This window comes from Protobothrops mucrosquamatus, unplaced genomic scaffold, assembly GCF_001527695.2.
Source record: "Protobothrops mucrosquamatus isolate PMUCROS unplaced genomic scaffold, P.Mucros_1.0 scaffold138, whole genome shotgun sequence".
Lineage (NCBI taxonomy): Eukaryota > Metazoa > Chordata > Lepidosauria > Squamata > Viperidae > Protobothrops > Protobothrops mucrosquamatus.
Genome location: NW_015386504.1, coordinates 412,417 through 435,417, shown reverse-complemented (window position 1 = coordinate 435,417; position 23,001 = coordinate 412,417).

Genomic DNA, 23,001 nt, shown 5'->3' with positions numbered 1-23,001 from the left:
GAAAAACAGCACCATCTGTTGGACGTAAAAGCAACACACTTCTTTTCCATTTAACCAGACTGAGCCACAGCAACGCGTGGCCGGGTACAGCTAGTTATTACATATGAATATAACAACAAGGAAGATCTGCATAAGATTACTTAATGCTCTTTAACTATACATATGTCTACAGAGATTCTCAGTCATCCAGGTCATAGTTATCCCAAAGGTGCTTTTTCCAGAGACAACTGGACTTTCCTGTTTTTCTTTGAAGATATTTTGCTTCTCATCCAAGAAGCTTCTTCAGCTCTGACTGGATAGTGGGTAATGAAAGGATTTATATTCCTTGCAGACAGCTGTTCATTTGCATTCTTTTAGCAAGTTGTTAATGCTACCTGGAGGCTTATCTTTGTCTTCAGGGTCACCTGAGTAGTGCAAATGGGTGTGGAGCTTTCTTGGAACTGTTAAAAGGACTGTGTTGTAGACTGGAGATAGATGATGTCAGATCCCTCTCCCTCTGTTGAGAGAGGGCTGTTCAGTTTTGACATAGATAGCCTCTTTGACCCCCTCTTTCAAACATTTTGGACAGAGTGCATTATCGGGCAAGTATTATCGTGAATCAACACCACACTGGAAGTCAGCATGCCCCAATGCTTGTTATGGATGGCTTGTCTGAGTTTTTGTAATGTTTCACAGTAGACTTCTGAATTGATGGTCAAACCACACTCCATGAACTTCACTAACAGTACTCCTTTGGCATCTTTACATTTGGTGGGATTTTCTATGGCACCACTTCCGGTGTGGTGTTGGTTCACAATAATGCTCTCCTGCACACTGCTAGATGCACCCAAGAACTTTTGAAGCAGTTCCGTTGTTATATTTTGGATCACTCCCCCTCCCAATAGCCCATATTTGGCACTGAGCAACTACTAAGGAATTTCAAACCTTGTAAGACGTTATGACAAGTGCCTCAATTTGATTGGCAATTATGTCAAAAAGTAATGTAATGTAATGTTGTACTTTTCTAATGTATATAATAAAAGTTATTTACCTGTGAGTGTCTGTCATTGATAACCAAACGGAGGTTTATTTCCAAATTGCCCTCGTACATATACATATACTTGTGTGTGTGACAGAGAGAATATATATTTTCAAATAAGAAATAGAGAGGAAGAAACACGACCAACAGCAAAGACATCCAGGGAATGGAGAAAGACAAATAATGAAATGTGAATAGCAATATTGCAATGCAAACTCAACCGTGTGAAATCAGTGTTTAGGAAAACAGCCATTCGCTTCTCTGCCCAGGTTGTGCTTTCTGTGAATACTGCTGAACATGTGAACAGGGCCAATGCTGTCTGTGGAGGTATTTTCTGCTGATTCAGCCACTTCCATTTTCAAAATCTGCTCTGACAGTCCCTCCTCAGAAAGGCCTAAATATTGTAGAGTGAAAAAAAAAAGAAAGAAAATTTATTACGCTCGAGAACTTCAATTTGTAGAGCACCAGATTCTTGCCCTCAGATCCAAATAAAATTGACATTTTTATATATGCTGGCACCCCTTTTGTGCCAATGACTTTGCATACTGTATTTTTTCATACATTTTTTTTCTTAATATAATTACAGTGGTATCTTGGTACTCAACTGCTTTGGAACTCATTGAATTTGGTACTCAATGCATTTTGACATGAAATGTTTTTCCTGATATTCATCATTTGTTTGATACTCAACACACAAGCTAGAACTTGTTGGTGTCAGTTGCCTTGTGACTCACTGCATTATTCCTTACGGGAAAAATTTGTTTGGTACTCATCCTTTTTGATATTCATTGCACCTCCCAGAACCAATTAACAATGAATACTGAGGTATCACTGTATTTTTCTTTCTTTTTAAATAATAACTGAGTTCTGAATGTCTGGAAAATGAGATATTCACGGATAACTGCATTTCTATTTCTATAGAAGCTTGGACACTACATATTAGAGAAATTCACAATCAAATTTGAGCAAAGCACATTACTCTATCATCTCTAATTCTAGTACAGGGATGCCATAAATAATTATGCGAAGTAACTAAAATACTCTGAGCACTATGACTAAGGTCTTTTGCCTTCACTCCATTATAGCATACTGGAATGAGTAATAGAATAGTGGAAAAAAACTTTTAAAAATAGATTTAATTATTCATATTCATTCATTTACTTATTCAGTCACTTACTCTATTTTTATAGATCACACTTCACTCATAAATACTCCTAAGCTGATTTATCATGAAACACAAGACAGAGTTCCATCTGCAGGGTACAACCTTCTCAATGGTGGCACTCATCTTATGAAGAAGCTTGTCTTTATATGTAAGAATTCCCTCCTCCATGATGAGTTACCATTAAACAGTAAAAATGTGGCTCTGGGAGACAGCATTGGGGGATGCTAGGGATTGATGTCTACCCATCTTTGTCAAGACCATTGCAATGTGTATTGATGAATATGATTAAATTATTCTTATTTTGTACATGCATGAATGCACAATAGCACTTTGAGCTATTAGAAATAGAATCACACAGAGATATTAGTAAAAAAAAAGTTTTGGTCAAAAAGATGTTCCAGTATCTCAGGGGCTGCCACAAAGAAGAGGGAGTGAAGCTATTTTCCAAGGCGGCTGAAGGTAGGACAAGAAGCAACGGATGGAAACTAATCAAGGAGAGAAGCAACCTAGAACTAAGGAGAAACTTCCTGACAGAACAATTAACCAGTGGAACAACCTGCCTCCAGAAGTAGTGAATGCTCCAACACTGGAAATTTTTAAGAAGAGATGGACAGCTATTTGTTTGAAATGGTATAGGGTTTCCTGCCTGAGGAACCAGATGACCTCCAAGGTCCCTTCCAACTTTATTATTATTATTATTATGGATCATCGCACAATCAGCCAGATGTTCAGACTGGATTTGGCATTTTGTCTACCTATCGAGTCCTTACCCAGGACCTGGAATAGGCAGATGTGGATGTTTGATGGTATTACAGATATCGTCGCAGGATGAAAGCAGTTCCTAGTAAGGCCACCTTTTGCAATTGACTAATAGTGAATTTGTCAATGCCAATGGTGTTCAAGTGGTGTTCCAGTTGTTTTGGGATTGCACCCAAGGCGCCTATTATTATTGGTACTACCCTTGCTTGCTTTTGCCACAGTCTTTCTATTTCTATTTGTAGGTCTTTGTATTTTGTTATCTTCTCCAGTTCTTTCTTGTCTATTCTGCTGTCTCCAGGCACTGCCACGTCCACTATCCAGACTTTTTTGTCTTTCTTATCGACAATTGTTAAGTCCGGGGTATTATGTTGCAGGTGCTTATTTGGTTTATTATTATTATTATTATTATTATTATTATTATTATTATTATTGTTATTGTTATTGTTATTGTTATTGTTATTGTTATTGTTGTTGTTGTTGTTGTTGTTGTTATTGTTGTTATTATTATTATTATTATTATTATTATTATTATTATTATTATATAATTCAAATGAAGAAGAAAAAGAAAAATCTCTAACAATCCTCCAACAAGTTTAAATCTTAAGTAAGGTAGAAGAGGAAAATGAAGGAATAAAGAAGAGTGCTTTAGGAGAGGACATATGGTCTGTTATATATATTTAGGGACTATGAAGGTCAAAGAGTCCAGCTTCTCTTGGGACAGTTCCACAATTGCTTTAACTTGAAGTACTTCTCAACTTCTTTTTTAAAATGGCCTTTCCAAAGAGGGCTTGGGAACATAAGCAATTTGCCCATAAGACAAACAAATGGCAGTAATAGGATTTGAAAAGGATAGAAAGAGGCAACTTCTATGACTGATATTTGCTAGCAAGAAAATCCTGATTAATTTCCTTGGGATTTATCCTAGATTCCTTGGGATTTCTCCAATTTTAGATTACCCTACCAGTACAAACATACTTTACTATCATGTTAATGAATATGGAGTCATATTGCTACATTTGGGTGAATAAATGTTGGGAATGTGGCAGAATGGGATTTTTGGCATTCTAAATCATGATTTCCCCCCCCCTTCTCCTTCAAATGGTACTTTCAGGCATAACATTGTTAACCTTTCCCAACTTAATATCTTCTAGACATTGGACTTCAACCCCCATAATGCCCCAACCAAAATCTTCCATATAAAGGAAAGCTTTTTCTAGCTCTACCAATGAGAGAGGTTTCCTCTTGATGTTTTCTTTGGGGATTTATTTAAAATGTGAAAAATGGTGAGTGTTGAGAAGATGGTTGTATGGACAAAAGGCAGGTTATTAAAACATAGACAAACACACACACACACACACACACATACACACACAGGGAGGGAGGGAGAGAGAGAGAGAGAGAGAGAGAGAGGGAGAGGGAGAGAAGGAGAGCTCTTTTCTATCTCTAAAGACCTCTCTACATTCCACTCATGGGATCATCATCCACATGCAAGTCTCCTTTGAAATGAATTGTGTACCATCAAGTTGAATAAAAAATATATAGGGGAAAAAGGTGATTTTCTCTGTCTGATGATCATTTATGGGTTTTTAAGCTAATCACAGTACAGTGGGTAGAGTGGCTATTCAGTGGATTTCCTTTCAACAATACCTCTAGGTTTATTGTCTGTTTAGGAAACCCAGGTTTCAGTCTCACTTGGATCTGTGCCTTCTTCATTTAGCTGGCATTACATTTATCTAAAGGCAAAGCAGAACACATGATATATAAAAAACCTGTAAATATGAAGCCAAATGTTGCATCTGGAAAAAGCCAGTGTTGAAATATGCTGCACTGGCATATTTATGGATAGGCCACATAATTCTGTGGGCTCTTTTCCTAATCTCTAAATTGCTTTCCAAGCCTTCACAATCAGTCACCAAAACCAACCCTGGAACAAGCTAACAAATTGTGTTTGTACCAACCTGGTGGGGGGAAGAGGAGGGGGGGAAGCTTCTTGCCAGCTGCTACAAATGAATTCCAGACTTTCTTTGGAGAAGGCAGGCAGGCATTTAAGGAATAAAGTGCCTTAAATTGTTCTGGTAGGCATTCTCTGGATGGTTTTTATAGGGAAGCAAAAATGCATTTGAGGAGGAGGTGATTTCAGTCTCCAAAAATGGTTGAAGCATTATGTAATGAAGAAAACTGGCATTCTTAATTTGAATTCAATTCCCAGCTATATACCTAATTAAATTAATTAACTAGAGAAGTGTATCTCAACCTTGGCAATTGTGTGGTCCAACCTTGTGTGGACCTCAACTCCTCAAATTTTGGGAATTGAAGTCTACCCATCTTAAAGTTGCCAGAACTTTAAGAAATGTGAACTAAAATAATGTGAGGAATATTTTCTCCATTCTTGGAAGCAGCCTGTCTTCAGAGGCAGCCCTATGTAAAGGGCATTGCAGTAATCCATCTGGAAGATGCCCAAGGCATGAGGACTATGAATAATACTTCCCAATCCACCAAGGTTGGACTCAATTGGTGCAGAAGACAAACATAAGTATTATAAATAAGCACTTTTTCCCAAATTATTCAAACAAACTCCTGTATGATGTATCCTGCAGTAAGACATATCTGGCTGGGCTGCAAGTTCCAGAGGACATGGCAGCAAAAGGTCAGAGTTCGTTCTTTATCTTCACTGCCATCTAGAAGTCATTCAGATATTCTCAGCTCAGACATCATCATAGTTGTAATTGTAGATAGGAAGACTTTCCAAAGCAGCCATATAAGTCTAGAGAAAGCTGCAACTGCTGCAAAGATTCTAAATTAGAGTTTTTATATGTGCTCTCACACATTGAGAATAATTTCTTCCAAAGCCTGTGCTCAACCTTTTCTTTGTATGCCTGTGTACACCTACTACGCATGAGCTGAGCAAAAAATAAAAACAGTATCAGAATACATAAAGATAACCAATTTTCTGTTTGTGCATATTATGATAACTTCTGGGTAAAACTATTTCATTGTAACCCTAATCCTTTTTTGCTCTCCAAAGGATAGAGAGGTGTCCCCTGTGTGATCCCCCAAATCAGAAAGGCAACCACAATGTTGTTACTGAAGCTCCAACTGTACTCAGGCATAAAAAAATGGATATTACATAATTGCACTTACTGTCTTGACCTTTTAGATTGTGATATGAATGCAGGCAGGAGTAAAATTGGAGGGAAATGGAGGTTTCTGGGCATTCATGTCACAGCCCCAAATATGGAAACATAGCACTTGAGAAGAAAAGCATGGCATCAATAGTGAGACAACAGAAGCATTTACTGCAGATTTAGAACTCTTAGCTCTGAAGAATTTATAGGTGGTAAAAAAAATTACTATGTGGTAAAACTATGCTGGAGTGATTGCTGCAAGGTAAAGGCCAGTTTGAAATATGTGAATATACAGTATCTAAAGGTGGTTTTATTTAAGTTTAGCAAATCATTGCTAGACTGGCTTTGTGTTTTGGCTTTGAAAAAAGCACTTTGTCTTGCATTTAAGCCTTAATATTTATTTTTTTTCCTATCTCGTTTTATTGGGCAAATTTCCTGTGAGCAGTACAAAGCATCCTGGGCTTGAAAACTGGGAAGAAAAAAGGAGCTTTTGGAGGGAATTGTTTGCTAAGCAGCTCATGTGAGGTTTATGAACCTTAAATATTTTGGAAAACCTCATTCATTTATTAAGTGAAACTATTTTGACCCTGATTTTATCTAGCCACCCCATGCTGCTTTTAAAATCAATGGACTTCATAACTATTACAGGTCCTACTTATGTAACTTGACCAGATGAAACCATGTGGCCGCAGGTGAGATCTCTTCCTTCTGTGGCTGGATATTTTTATATTAGAAGTACCTAAGACAGACATGTCAAACTCGCGAGTCACGTGACGTTGTGCAACGTATCAGAGCTTTTTCGCCATTGCCGGCAATGTGGTGAGCGTGGCTCCAGTATGATGAAACCGGCTCGCGGGCCGGCGGTTTGACACCCCTGGCCTAAGAGATATTGGCAGACTAGATTCAGGCATCCAGTCAGGGGACTGGACTTCAGAGCTGAAGAAGCTTCTTGGATGAGAAGTGAAATGTCTTCAAAGAAAAACAAGAAAGTCCAGTTGCCTCTAGAAAAAGTACCTTTGTGATGACTGGACTTCAGTTTCTTCTAGCTGCACGATTTTGGTATAATTCAATGTCAAAATTCTGTGATTGGAGGTAGCAGAATTTATTGCATTGATACATGGGACTCTCTTCAAAGATCATAGCTCTTGAGAAAATGTGAACATGCATGGTTGAGATTTGCTGGCTTCATCAGTACCTTGGCATATTGTGTAAACTTTCCCTTTTGTACATAGGTGTCCTGGATTATACACCAGACTCATTTTAGAATTGAATTACAGACAAATGTACATGACTGGAGGCACCTTTCAGTGGAATGTGGGTGGGATCACAGTCTAGAAGGGAAAAGATGACCAAGGAAGGGACAAAATTAGCGTCAAACATTTAAGTTATCTGGCTTTTCCTTTTGGATTGCTATTATTTTGCAGATACTTTTAATATACTATTATCAAACCAACATTTATATAATGTGGTAAATTATTTGTAGTAATCTACTCACCAGTTTGTCTCTCAGTGCTTTTTAAAATACCATTGCATCATTAAACATCTATGGAGATTCTCAGTCATCCAGGGCATGGTTGTCCCAATGGTGCTTTTTCAAAAGGCAACTGGACTTCCTTGGTTTTCCTTTGAAGATGTTTTGTTGCCTTTTGAAAAAGCATATTTGGGACGTTGCATCATTAATTATCAAGAATTCTGGAATCTAGAAGGAAATAATGGATATTGGATCACTTGCTTTATGATCCTGGCCATCATGAATATAGATATGAAATCTGATGGTGCACTGAGCTAGTGTATAGCATGTATTAAGGACTAATAGGGCAACAAAGAATCATAGCTGAAAACAATGACAATACCCTCAATATTTCCAAATGGCCAAGGTTACCAGTAAATGAAGACATAGTGGGTATTTTTACTGCTTTTACTACCCCTTCTTCTCTAGGGTCATGACACCTCAATCATGAAAGTATATAAAACCTTGGAATTACCACCATTCAGAAGCACCCTATACAACAAAAAACAACATCCTGCATTTCTCTTGTAGCTATTGTCATTCAGAGAGACCAAACCAATGTCATTAAAAATATCTAGGATAATAATAGGTATCTTGAACCCCTTTTGACATGTAACTTGGATGGCGTATCCTAAAATCCTTTTGGGTTATTAAGCATATCATCTCTGTGAATTGCTCCATAAATGTTTCACATGCAAAGGTTTAATGAATATAATAATAACCTTTACCAACATTTCATTTTGAAGCTCCATTTACCTGAAATGGACTTTATCCAATAAATATTTCACAATACATTTCTCCTTTCCATCACCTTAACACCTTGCAAGGCAAATAGGAAGGTTTAATTTCCAGGCAAAATGTGTATCTTTCCTGAACTGGCTTTTATATTGTGTCCCATTTTGCAACTACATGGTTTTCTGATTATCATGTCCTGGAGTATCTCTTCAGAAGCAGTGATAGGAAATGTCATTAAGAAATAATGTTCCTCTGCTTTGATAATCATGTTAGAGAATACTGGAGACTTGACAGGTTATGTATCATGTGGCCTAGTGTTAATGGCTTTAATAACGTATCTAGTAATACTTTGTCAAGATTTCTCATTAATTTAAATTTGCCAATATCAAAACAAAAGGGGATGTGTGTGCATGTATTTGTGTGCATACACAGACTAATAGGGGTGGGTGAAGGGGAGGAGGAATTGGCAGCAACCAAGATACAGGAGGCATCAACTTGCAACGGGTTCCATAAATAGATCTTCTCTTCTATATTTTCCTCCTGTGATGCTATAAAACTAGATATGCCAGAAAGAGAAATGTGAAAAACAATGACATATTCCGGATAGGCTCCATTATTCACCATTTATGTGGGATTGTTTTAAACTGGCTGTAAGCCGCCCTGAGTCCTCCGGGAGAAGGGCGGGGTATAAATGAAATAAATAAATAAATAAATAAATAAATTTATTCTAATCTCTTGGTAGTTAAGAGTGCAATTTTATATATGTCTGCTCAGAAGTAATTCCATTGGTTGAATTCATTCTGTTAAAATATGCTTAATTTAAGTGGCTTGATGGTATAATAGGTTGAACAAGCTAAATGATTCACCTATAATGCTGAAACACAAACTATGGTTTATATATCACAATAGCTAGCACATACATCACATTAAGGTCTCTTGAAGCTAGCATGATTTGTGAATATAGTCAGTACAACAGGATTTGCCTGAAAGTATGAACAGGATTAGAGTATAAGGTTGTCCAGGACTTCAGCTTTTAAGCTCTCTGGTTCCTTAAATATGACATTCCATATCTTGCCTATGCTTAATGGTGTTTAACAAAAGAATCATACAAAAATGACAGAAATATTTATTTATACACACACACACACACACACACACACACACACACACACACACATCTTTCTCACCCCTATGGATGGTATATCTTTTCTCCAGTATCCAGTCTCCTAACAGAAGTCTAGTAGTTTGAGGGTTCTGTGCAGTATTTAACTAATGCTGCACTCTTCTGGACAGAAAACTTTAGACATTGTTCCTGAGATCTGTTGGAGCCATTCTCCCAGATTAGTAATCCCAGCCCAAGTGGTCCTACCACCACTGGGCCCACTTTTAGTTTCTACATCTTCTCTAGTTTCCTCCTCCAGGCCTTGGTACTTTTCCAGCTTCTCACATGCCTTCTTCCTGATGTTGCTGTCACTTGACATCACTATATCTTGTCAGGGGAAAGCAAATAAACGAACCAACTACATAAGAACAATGTAGTGCCCTCACCCATGATTAAATGCAGTATGTCTTGAGACTGATGGATGGATGCACAGTTGAGAGATAACAAAGTGTAACCACAAGCATTTTAGCCTGAATTGGACAAGTTAGTGTCCCCTGTCCATTCACGTCTTTATAACCTTTGCTTAGCTTTTTTTTTTTTTTTTTTTGGCAAAGTAGTCCTTTTTATTATTTGCTCAAGTTCTTTCATATTTTGAAAGTGGTAACATTCTAATTCACAGGGATTAAGTTAAAATATTAAGAAAATTCTACAGTGGAAAGGAGAGCTTAAAATCGCCCCCCACTTCAAAAATAAAACATTCACTTCTCAGCTAGGCAAGGCTAAAAGCTGAAGCAATAGAGCAAGATCCACATTTCAACTGGGTAGTAAGGTTTGGTTTATGTCCCACGCAGACTACTGCTGTCCCACTTTCATGGTCTTCGTTCTCAATTTAAACAAGTCAAATAATCCTTTTCCCAAGAAGTATACAGTGCCCTTTCTCTTTGTTCTATAATGGGACATTCCCAGCCTAATAGGGGGAGATTCCTAAACAGGGTACCCTGACATGTTCATAAAGGACCTAGATTCTGTCAATACTTGCAGCAATGGCATGTGTTTACCTTGCAAGGACCAAGGTGTCAGTTTATCTTTGCTGGAACTTTTGACAGAAACAAATTTAATTTTTGTGAAGTTGTCTTGGATGCTGTTGATGTCTCTCAAACTGGGCAATTGGTCTGCTTTTGTGGTTTGGTATGAAGAAATGGAAAAGTGGTGCAGGGAACAGCATTTGCAATCCTTCAATGTACCAAGAAAAAACTGGAAAGATCACTGATTGACCTTAAGGCCTCCTGGCCCAGCCATCACACTTAATGCACTAGTGGGATTCAGCCAGTTCACACCATTTTGGCAGAACCGGTAGCTAATTTTTTATTTCCCAGGCCCCGAATGGACTTCCGGAAGCAGCATCCACATAGAGAACTGGTTGTTCACATATTTGAATCCCACCCCTAACTTAATGACTGCTTGTCCATTTGGTCCTTATTGCAATAAGTTGTTGAAATGTAAGTACTGAATTTGTGTGTCAAATTTAAATAAACCTCTGGATCCTAAAGTGAGAATTTTGTTGTGTGTTGTCTCTTGTTTTTTTTTTAACAAGTTGTTCTCCTGATAATCTATCACCACCATTGTCTTCTGGTCCTTGTCTACTACCGCAGTGTTGTTGAGTTGATTGAGCAGTGACTGCCTGTCTGTCTGGATCTGGAAGTCCCACAGGATATTAGCCTCTTGTTCTCCACAATCTTGGAATGCAATCCAGAATTGAGAAGATCTAACCCATGCACTGTGCAGATGTTCCTGTACACAATGCCAGCTACTTGGTTGTGGCTTCCAGTGTATGCTGTTGCTGCCTGAATCTTACATCTTGTCACTCTGTATTGTACTGTCTCCCAGTGGCGTAGCGTGGGTTGTCAGCACCCGGGGCAAGGCAAGTAATTTGCGCCCCCCCCTCCACAGTGGGCGGCGACTCGGCGGCTCGGATCGGATTCGCACAGGCAGGGGCAGAGAGCTGCGAGTGCGAGCACGCCCCCCCAGATGTTGCGCCCGGTGCAGCCGGCCCCCCCTGCACCCCCCACGCTATGCCTCTGCTGTCTCCAAAGCCTCTCTGCATACTCTGCACCTTGAGTCCTGTCTAATTGGTAGACCCCCTGTTTCTATAGATCTGATGCTTAGTGCCTGTTCTTGTGCTGTCTTGTACTGATCAGTGCCTCAGTGCTGTCTTTTCGTCCAACTTTTCAGCCACTAGAAGGATTTCTCAATATCTGCCACCTCAGCAATCAGTCAATGGTATATCCCAGGTAGGGTCTTGTCTTGACACTTCCTCTGCTTGATCTTCCTCCCATGTCTGCAGCTGCCTCACACATTCTATCAGAACTTATCTTTGGGAGCCATTTACTGATACTTCTTGATGCTCTGGGTTTTATCCAGGATAGTGGTTTTGATATCCACCAGACCCCGCCAGCTCTCTTTCTAGTTGTTGTATAGTCTCTGGGTGTTGAACTTGGGGTAGAAATGTCCATACATAGTAAGAAGCTTCTCCCATAGAGCTAGCTTTTCAGGAACTATGTTATCCTGTGGTGGTACTTAGATGTTGCTGTCTTCCGTGCTTCCTTCTCATGGTTCCCTTATAACTGTAGGATACCAAGGCTCTTGCAACTGGGTCTGTATGTCTGCTATATGTAGCAGACTGCTAGTTTCACCCCATCAATTTTAATTACTTTCCTTGCCTTGAACACTATCTGACCAGACTTCTCTAGTCCAAATGACATCCCAATGTCCTCAGTGTAGATTTGTGTTAAGTAGATCAGAGAATCAATATCTCTTTGACTCTTAGCATACAACTTGATGTCATACATGCAGAGGAGGAGGCTGATGGTAATTCCACTCTTGAATTTGTATGTGTGTGTCCGTGTGTGTGTGTGCATCTATATATATTATTGTATTGTATTGTGTTGTGTTGTACTATACTGTACTGTACTGAATTGTAGCATAGTACATTATATATTATAATAATATTCATATCATATTTTGTGTGGAAAGTATATTCTCTTCCCCTTATTTCTGTCTTTCTTCCAGAAAATTATATTTCACGATTGCTTCTTTCTTCTTGTACAATTCTAACAGACAAAATTAGAAAAGGGAAAAATACTGTTTGGAAAACAATTCAATAGAGATCGTTGCAATATTGTCTGTTAAGAAAATTGGCAAAAGAGGCACTTTTATGGTTCACTGCCCTTTTGGGTAAATGTAGGATTAGAAAGGAAATGGGCTATAATTGTTCACAAAACACACACACACACACACACACACACATACACACAGTGTTTTTAGCACAAACTTCTTTTAATCTAGATGGAGAAAAATTGGTTCCATGCCGAGCTCAATTCTTTAATAAGGTGGCCCATCAGCATCAAACAGTCAAAATAGTATAACTTGAAGCAGTCATGAAGCAATTATAATCCCTAAGATTTGTGTCTAGGAATAGCTTTGAGCCCACTGTCAGTCTTCTGGAACAAATGTTCCATATGTTCCTGGTCCTCAGGTTTCCTTCAATCTCCTCTGCCTTTTTCTATATAAGTAGAGCCATATAGCCCAAGCAGTCCCACCAGGCTACCGATTTGAAATCACCATCTGTCAGTCTCATTACTACACCAGCACTAAGAGAGAATTACATCACAGCAAGAGGATATACTTGGCTATCTTTTTACATGAAAACCAAGAACTTAAACGGAAATATAATGGGAGCTTTGTTCAGCAGGTATTAGGGTAAACGAAGCACATCCATAGTTGGTGGAGGAGCAATTGCGGCTGCACACGGCATGGGTGAGTTTCCAAAGGAATGGATCAGAAAAATGGAGATACTGAGAAAAGTCAATGTTGCAGATTCTCTGATGCGTCTGGGACTAAATCAAGCATTCAAAATGAGAAATAGTTCATGTTATGTCATTGGGAATTACTTTATGTTTGCCATCAATTCATAATTTCTGGTCCTGTTTAGAATTCTGCTTTCTGTTCAGGCATCAGGCTAACTTCTGAAAGGAGCTTAGATGATAGCTTTTACAGAAAGATGTGGAGAAGAGGGCTAGGTTTTTATTACATTAATTTTGAGTTCCTTTTGCTATAATTATTTACATGTTATTTATGCCTCTAATCCCATTATGATTTTCCCAATGAGAAGTGCTGAGATGCAGTCCTCAAGATTATGTGCGTCCGTCTTAGCCTATCTCTTAGGGGATATACAGTATGCAAGGAAGATGCATGTAGAGAGTAAGGAAGATAACCTTGATGGGAATACACAGGGACTGTTGCCTAGGCAAAAAGGGTTGAAAGATTTCTAAAGGCCAAAATGTTTTTAAAGACAAATTAACATTCAGAGGAGGGTTAGGCAGCTATTTCCCTAATCCACTGAACTATAAGAAGAAGGAAGTGGTATAGCACAATCAGATTTGCAAGATCCTGTTATTATAGCCAATCTCAAAAGAGGTTGTTTTAGCCTTCCTGTGGAGTTGATTTCCTGGTTTGGCTATCTAATGGAGTTGTCTCTATACGAATTTGATCGCAAGCAGCTAAGGAAATGTTATTATTTTTTCTTTGCCACACAGCATGATCCCAACAGAAATCAAGCCACTCTCAATCATTGAGTTTGATTGAGATGACAGGCTAGTGACTAGCCCCTCTTGTTGTGAGAAAGCAGGACTAACTAAAGCTTCACTTCTGGTACTTGGGAAGACCGTCACATACCTGGCTTCTGCAGATTGTCTGTTTGTCTGTCTGCCTGGTTGCCTGCCTGCCTGCCTGCCATCTTCTTCAGAAGAGATTTAAAAAAGTTGCTCAGAGTCTAGATTTACCCAATTATCACTGATGGCATTTATTTTATGTGATGTTGTTTCCTTATAATTTTTTTTGAGGTGTAGTTTTGTACTTCCAAGCAATAAAGGTGATAACACCATTTAGTTGGAATGACATCCTGCAACTAAGAGACATGTAGGAAAATTTTATTTCGCTATGCTTCCTTGATAAGAGAGGAGTTAAACCCATCCTGTTGGATCCATCATCAAATAACTAGAATGATACTTCAGGATAAGTGTAACTACTGGTCACAAATAAGCTTAATGAACAAGCATTTGATGTGCCTGGAGACTCCATTTCCACATAGTTATACCCTCAGATCCTCAGTGTTAACTATAATAAAAGAGGATGGGGAAGGACTCTTCCATCCATCCTTCCATCTATCCATCAATCCTCTACCAACAGAAGAGAATATTTGTAGCTCAGGATTGAACTGTGGGGTCCTTGGTGCACTGATGATGTTACCTAGTTTGGTAATGAAATGTCTGCAAGAAAACTCAAAAGATCCCACATCTGTCCTCTAACTTAGTGAGACAGACTCACCAGGTTTCAGTTTTCTAGGAATAAACAGGTACAGTAGGAACATGAAAGACAACCAGAATCAGCAAACCAAAAATACAAAAGAGCATTTGATTAGGTTTTATGTTTGTGAGATGGCTGTCTTCTGCCAATGTTCAGAGGCAGAAAATGGCCCGTTAGAGGGATTATTATTACATAGTCAGTGAGAAAAAAGCTATGCATTGGCTAAAAAAGAAACTGGAAGAAGAAAGGGCTTTGTTTTCAGGAAATGGACTAATTTCCCAACTACTCAAAAATGATTTTAAACCTGCTAAGCCACTGGCCTTCAACATTTTTTTTTTGCCCCAAATGAAAATCCAAAATGATGTTCTCTTTCAATATTTACAATGTAACACATACATACTCAGCACTATCATTGAGCTATAACTATTTCTGAACTATGAAAAGGTAAGAATAGCTATAGCTTTATGACAGGACCAGATATCTTAGTTTTGATGCTTTTGAATCCTGAACTAATCTCTGCAGTTTGGCATGATTTTCAGAAATGGTTTGCCCTTGTCTTCTTACTAGGGCTAAGAGAGAGATTTGTGTGTCTAAGGCAGGACTAGAACTCCTGGTTTTTAGGTCTATGCCTTAGTGACTACACAAAACTGGTGCTCATATATATCACATTATGTATAAAAATAAATGGATATGAGTCCACCATCACAGAACAATATATCTAATTCATTGGGATAAATGATTTTATTTTATAAATTATAAAGGATTTTATTTTATAAAAGAGAAATTTCCTGATGGTGAGAACAATTAATCAGTTGAACAGCTTGCCTTCAGAAATTGTGGGTGCTCTAACACAAGAGGTTTTTAAGAAGAGACTGAAGAACCATTTGTCCTGAATGGTATAGAGTCCCCTGCTTGATCAGGGTTGGACTACAAGACCTCCAGGGTCCCTTCCAACTCTGTTATTTTATCCCACATATGATTTTACTAAATAAAAACATTGTTAAGGATTTGGAAAGTATATGTTAATTTTGTTAATCTGTTTCCAAAAATAACTAAAAGAAATTCTCATTCATCTGCACCAGCCAAATACAATATAAATACAGCTATTTGCAGTCTTGATAGTACGCTACTGTATCAGCCAGGTTGTTAAAGATAAGGACATTCTTTGTATCTCAATAATGAGAAAATTACAAATTTTAGAAAGTTCTTATCCCCCAAATAAAAACAACCCATATGTTCATGTATCCCCATGTATCTTTTACTCTAAGCCACTCTTATCAGAGACAGGATATTAGTCGCTAAGATAACAATTTACATTGCAAAGACATGCCATGCCAACAGGCTGGATATATTTACTGCATTAATTCACTACATACACAACATCATCAGTATATATGGTATTTCAAAGCAGATGGTGGAGTATTTATGAAAAAAAAATGCCAAACAAAGATGAATCACTTGTATTTCTAGGCAGCCAATAAAGACATGGGAAGCAGTGTGGTGTAATGGTTAAGGCATCAGGCTTGAAACAGAGAGACTGTAAGTTCTGGTCCAGCCTTGGGCACAAAGCTAGTTGGGTGACCTTTGGCCAGTCTCTCTCTCTCTCTCTCAGCCTTAAGAACGAGGCAATTCCAAATCATTTCTGAAATCTTGCCCAGAAAACCACAGGGCCTAATCCAAGCTGTCACTAACAGTCAAGGCTGATTTGAAGGCACCAAATAAATAAATAATGGAGAATTTGCCAATGGGAAAATTTGCTAATAGGAAAAAATGGGTAAATGGATATCAGAAATTATTTGCTATTGCTTTCTGCCTAGGACTGAGAAAGAGTGACTGGCCCAAAGTCACCCATTGGGCTTTGTGCCCAAGACTGGATTAAAGGAATATTCCAAAATCATTAGCATATCTCTCTCCCTCTCCCTCTCCCTCTCCTTCTCCCTATCTCTATCCCTATCCCTCTCTCTCTGATGGCAAGAAGAACAATATTCCCTATTCAGTGTTTTTCAAGAGGTTTATCTAGAACAAGCTCTGACATGTTGTAAAATAATTCATTGAAATGAACTCCCTTAATGGCAGGAGGAAGGAGCCTAGAGTGTAATAGTAAATAAACATTTTACACATATTTGGTACAATTTTCAAAGGTCAAAAGGCAATATATATATACCACAATGTAATCAAACCTCCAATAGAGGCAAACATAGTAACAAATCTATAAGATTTTGTGAAAAGAGCTGCCCAAGATATTTCTGTGCCTGAAGCAAAAGCAAAATGCCTCCCATTCTGCACACTGATGATGATTAAACTGCTGACAGCTGGACTTGAGAGGCACCACAGCAAGCTGTGAACTTAGTTTATGAATCATCTTTCAACACAGCCAGCCTACATAACATCATTCACCATTTAGAGTGGCTGCTTCAGTCTAGCTAATGATAGGGCCTGCCCATAAACCCTGCACAGGGAACTAGTCAACCAAAACAAAGATGGTTATTTTATGATCACAGGTAGCATTAAAGCTCCCAACTGTACCACTTACTTTTCACCTCAGTGCTCAACTGATCAGTTTGGAGTCACAGTTGGCTTTGGACGTTCTGGATCCAAACACTGTCTAGTCTCCCAAGTGGATTCTGAAGTTGACAAACGACATATATGATAGCAAATAAAGGAACAAAAAAGGTCTGAATTTCTTCAGGAGAAATATAAAAGTTCCAATAAGTTTTAAAGGGCAGAATCCCCACACAACAGTGATAGGAGGACTACTACAGAGATAGACACAAAAAAGGCATTTTCTCAAGATGTTTTGTCTTAAGATTCAATTGTACCACAGGAAGCAGACAAAAAGCCAGTAAAGAGAATTGCACAAAGAAAGGCAAACATTCCCCCTGGCTAACTCATACTTATCACTGCAAGAACCCCACAGACTTTATCTAAAAAGCTCTAAAACAGAGATGTCCAACCTTGACAACTTTAAGATCTGTGGACTTCAATCCAGAATGCTGGATGGGGAATTCAAGTCCACAACTCTTAAAGTTGTCAAGCTTGGAGATCCATGTCCGAAAACAAATTCTCTTTCATCAGTTTGAATGATATAGAAAGAAAGAAAATGCAGGAGAATTTCTGTTACCTGGTACACCACCAATTTTTCCCCCACTGCAGGTCATGGGGGAAATAATAAACAAATAAATTGTGCTAGGGTAAATAATCTTTCAACATCACTCTAATCTCCATCCCAGTTTAAGATTCTAGTCTTAGAAATTCAGAAAAGATATAAGAATGTCTCAAGAAACTAGATACCTCTTTGGTCGTTCCTGTTGCAAAAGAACTAAGAATGCATGTATGTCAAAGTAGAAAAATCTAATGAAGAGAAGAGTAGTGATAAATTGTTTTGAAGGTGTGTAACTTAAAAAGCAACGCAATCTCACTCTCTTCATTCAGAATGAATATGCTGTTTTAAATAGGAATAAGAATAATAAACAATACAAAACTGTGTTTTTGTAATTCTCACTTACCTACCACTGAAAGAATACAAATGGTTTGGCTAAATTTTTACAGCTAGACACAAAGGATCTTTTACATTTTTTAAAAGCACCCCTTGAAGGTAACAATTTATAAAAATAATGATGCAGGGCTCATGGTTATGAGCAAAAAGTAAATGTTATAGATACAAAAGATAACCCATGTGTGAGACAATTTTACAAGTTGCAGAAGTGCCACATCAGTCTTAGACGTTTTACACTAAAATAAGTTTTTAACACATGGCATAAAGGATGTTCTAGAATAACAGGCCCTGTTTCTCCTCTGTGACCTCAATCACACATAGTTGCTTTTGGTAGTGGTATAGCACAACTATAAGATAACTTCATGGATAAAGCCAGTTTAACAATGATCTGATGCAATAAGGCCAAGCAGCAGTTACAGATGTGAGAGCTAAACAAATTTATCTGCACTTGGTCTTGGAAAGCAATTGGATCCATTCATCTCTAGACATATGATTTTGTACTGGTTCCCTTTTTGTCCATTAGTAGCCTTGCACTGTTGAGACCTGTAGTCAGTTGACTGAGAGAAAGATGGAATGTGGACAAAAAGCATTTTTTTTTTGTTCCACAAATGTATTTTTCACTGAAAGTAACTCATTTCTGTTATTCTAATTTATGATTGCATTAAACTGAAAGAAGGTATCCTTGGAAAGATCCATTATTCCTGATGTTCAGTTTTCCCCTGAGTAGGTGCTGCTGGACAATCACTGGCTTATCATTTGACTAACAACAAATCAGTGCTATTTATTTTCATCCACATATTCAGTTTTTCAAATAATTTATAGTGTAATGTTTTAGGAAGATGATTTCCAGAATGATTATTCCAACTTGACTATAACCTAAACATGTCATCAGGCCATGAAAAATTGATAGGTCTCTAGATGTTCCTGAATTCTATTAAATTCCCTCTTTCTTTAATCACTGGACAATAATAAAATAAGGGTAAATGGGAAGAAAATCATCCTGAAACATAGTATCTAATTATTAGTAGTGGAGATGAGGGTTTCTTTGGTTGCTTGTTTTTGTTTTAAAAAATGAGATCAAACATGCTTTCAAATTGTTAATTTCTTCTGTTTTCTTTTCAGAAAAGTGATAGGCAAACAGTTGCATATTCTGATTCCAAATGGTACCTTGGGGTTATCTTCGAAAAACACAAACACACCTCATATTAAAGTTAACCATCTCTAATTCATACCAGAAAAAGTGAAGCATTTAGAAAAACTCACACATATCCACACTAATAGATTGAAGTAGAATGCATTTGATGTTCTGCTTTGTTATCATCTTACATCTATCTCCTGCTTGTTCACTTGCCTGAACACAATATTAATTGTCACCATTGGTTTATGTACTAAAATCAGCAACATTCCTCTTTTGGTAAAAAGAAAAATCAAATTCAAGATGCCGCCATTCTTTAATACCTTCTACCAAATCCCAATGCTTAGTATTCCAGAAATAAATTATTTGCAAGATTTTTTATTAAATAATAAGAATAGGGAAGTCTTGTGAGGGGAAAAGGAATTGTACAAAGCAATGCTAATGTCAAAATTTTGGACCCTAGTTTGAAATTTCAGAATTCAAGTATAAATTCAAGTATAAAAATTGAGTTTAAACCTGCACACATTTACCACCATTAGAAGAGTAGAGAGTGAAAGAATGGCACTGGAGAAATCCACTGTACTGTTTTTACATCTCTGAGAGCCAGATGCTATAGCATAGCCACACATTCAGAGAATCCGTTACAGAAGAAAATTAAATAGAAAAAAGGACATATAATGAAACACGTTGATGACATGATTGATTGATTGATTGATTGATTGATTGATTAATTAATTAATTAATTAATTAATGTCCCTGAAAGCAGGACAAGAAGCAATGGATGGAAACCAATCAAGGAAAGAATCACCTTAGAACTAAGGAGAAATTTCCTGACAGTTAGAACAATTAATCAGAGGAATGACCTGCATCCAGAAGTTATAGGTGCTCCAATCTTGGAAGTTTTTAAGAAAAGATTGGACAACCATTAGTCTGAAATGTATAGGGTTTCCTTCTTGAGCAGGAGGTTGGACTGGAAGACCTCCAAGGTCCCTTCCAACTCTGTTATTCTGTTAATTAGATACCACATGAAATTACGAATTATGAATCATATGACTTACCATGAAACAGTCCATCTGAATTCAGTCATAATACAAAATGTCCTGATTAAATCTACCTTAGGATTGATAGTCAACCTGTTTCAAAGGCTAATGCCACCAAAAGCTTTGCTCCCCCAAAATAATCGGTAAAGAAAACCCGTGTTTTTCTTTATTTTTTGTTTTCTATATGTCTAGATTTATATGTAAATATAGGGAGGTTCCCAGCTTCATTTGAAATGTTCAGGTTCTAGCACTGATTCAGGTCTCAGCTTCATTTGAAGTGTTCAGGACTGGCACTGATGAGGTCACTTAGTTTAGTGACATCAAGGACCCCTCATTTTAAACCTGAGCTACAGATATTTTCCTTTATTGGTGTTCATGGTTGCTTCACAATTAAATTTAGGAGGAAAGAATGCTTTTATGGAGACAGGCTGGCTTTTCCCAAGTTCCTTTCATATTTTCCTCCTGATGGTTATAAATATGAGGGGTCCTTGGTGCTCTCTGGTTGTTTTCTTGCAGATGTTTCATTATCCAAATTAGGTAACATTCTTAGTTTGGGTAGTGAAACATCTGCAAGAAAACAACCAAGCTCAGAGAGCACCAAGGACCCTTCATTTCAACCCCAAGCTACAAATATTCTCCTGTATTCTTTTTGCTGGCATTGGGCCAGTAATGCACTGAGCAGCTCTGACAGCACGTTGTCTCATTAATCCAGATAAGTTCCAAGCACATTTGAAAGTTGGGAAAAATCACCTAAATCCTCAGAAAGTAATTATTTGTTCCTGTGATAATACTGTCTCTTAATATATGAGTCCATGTGTGTGTGTGCATGTGTGTGCGCGCGTATATTTTCATTTCTTGGGATTCCCCCCTCATCCTAAATAATACATTGAAAATAATGTGTACACTGGGCTGATACTAAGTGGGTAAAACCGTTTTAGCTAATAGAAAAGATGCCGCAATAATGGTGTCAATAGTAATCCCATTCAGAAGAACAATGTGACAACGAGCACATTAAATAGCATTGTGGCCCATTCACACAGTAGTGACACCATCCTGAATTGAGATCAGTGTCTGATTTTATGTGTCAATTTAGTAATTACATTTCTCCACCGCAATAGAAAACATGGTATTTTGGTCTCCCTTTCTCTTCTAAAGCCTGTTTTCCAGAATCACCTCTAATCAGATACCTTATTTCACAAATGGGGGGGGGGGGATATTCAACCTGGCCAATTCACATTTGCATCTCCACTAGTCTCACAGCTGCTAGTCAATCAGGCATCCTGCAACCAAGGTTAAGAAAGGCTGACATCTAGTCAAGATGATATTTTAAAAGTGCATTTCAGTAAATGGTCTTTAATGCACTGCTTTGTGTTTTGAAAATATTGGAGGATAGGTTTTGGAATCTTGTGACAGAATGTGTTATCCAGCCTTGACATCTGATCAAGCAACTTTACAAAGAAATGAGCAATAGTAGCAATAAAAGTGCTTCCTTCCAGCTACATGATCCACAACTCTTTTGCATAAAGCTGATGAGAAAGTCAAAAGCTGTCTGAAAAGTTTTGTTTCCACCTCTGTTCCATCCCTACAGTTTGTTTCACAAATAAGTATTCTTTGCAAAATCATAGAAAGGGAAAAATTGCCAGCTGGTTTCTAGGATGCAGACATTCCACAGAGCAAGAATTGTCTAGGCCATGAATGCTCCATTTAAAAGCATAGTGGGAAAACTCTGATTTAAACCAGCTTGGGGAGAAAAGATCAATCATTTGTAAAAAGCTTAGGAATAACTAATAGATAAAATATTTACGTTTAAACCCTCACCTTCTGATTATCTCAGTCTTGAAGAGAATCTTTAAGTGCACACATTTAGCTCATGGAGAATACAGAGAATAGGCCATACAAGTGGGATTAAGATATACTAATGCCATAGTAGTACATCTTTGGCTAATTGATTTTGCACTTTTTAGCTTCTGTGGTTAGGGTGATGACAAGCCACTCTTATCTTTTTCCAGAATAAAATAAAAATCTAAGAACTGAGTTTCATTCTAGTCCACTCTCTAATCCCAATTTTTTTTTTTTAAAAAAATAGCCCAGTGGAATGTTTTTTGTTTTTGTTTTTTTAAAGAAATTTTATTTATTTTTTCAATCATAAAAAAACAATCATAAGTAAACACAATGACAATAACCCCCCACCCCCCCGGACTCCCCAAACCTAATCCCAGGATAATATTCATATGAAAGTAAACAAATACTAATATCTCTAACTCTACAAAATATCTTAATCTACAAAAAAAGATAGTAGAAATAAACCAACTTGCAAAATTAAAAACCTAACCTGTATTCTACCACTTTATATTTCTTTTGAATATAAACAATCCATCTTCCCCATATTGATAAAAATTGTTCATTCGAGTGATTCTTCAAATAAGCCGAAATCTTTGCCATTTCAGCAAGATACGAAACTTTCAGTCTCCAATCTCCCATCGTTGGCAGAATTGGGCTCTTCCAGTTTTGGGCTATTAACAGTCTAGCAGCAGATAAACAATAAAGCATCA